This window comes from Malurus melanocephalus, unplaced genomic scaffold, assembly GCF_030028575.1.
Source record: "Malurus melanocephalus ecotype Western Australia unplaced genomic scaffold, MMel_1.1 scaffold_694, whole genome shotgun sequence".
In the NCBI taxonomy this organism is placed as follows: Eukaryota; Metazoa; Chordata; class Aves; order Passeriformes; family Maluridae; genus Malurus; species Malurus melanocephalus.
In genome coordinates this window covers 37,479-37,847 of record NW_026623926.1, presented here as the reverse complement: position 1 = coordinate 37,847, position 369 = coordinate 37,479, and the positions used below count along the sequence as shown (strand labels likewise).

Here is a 369-nt window from a genome sequence, read left to right as displayed (position 1 = left end):
CCTAGACCTTTAATTATAATCTAATCATTTTGATCACAGCAATAAATATAACAAATGTGAAGCAAGTATTTGTGTGAGAGTGCAGGACAGAGAAAGGTTTAGGGCAAGGATCAGTGGAAAATCTTTAGAAATGATGTAAGAGAAAGGAAAGGCAGGGATTGGAGTTTGTAGTCTACACCAGAGACTATAAAAACTCTGAAAGAAAGCTGAACATTAAGGACAAGTTAGGAGCAAGAACATAGCAGGACCATTAAGGTTGGAATTGCTTGCATCCAATGCAAGGTAAGAAGAGTGAGGACAGAACGTGGTGGGGATGTTTTTGTCTTCTGCTCTGTTTACAGAAGCTTTCTTTCCTTCTCAACTTTCTTC

General features: G+C 38.5%; 1 protein-coding gene across 1 annotated transcript in view; it reads left to right on the top strand.

Annotated features, from left to right (window-relative positions):
* The first annotated feature begins 236 nt into the window (after positions 1-236).
* The window catches only part of OSTN (osteocrin), a 13,004-nt gene continuing 12,871 nt past the window's right edge, over positions 237-369 (top strand). The window contains exon 1 of the mRNA XM_057384265.1: positions 237-282. The gene's annotated coding sequence lies outside the window, so the exon portion shown is untranslated. The remainder of the gene's footprint in view (positions 283-369) is intronic.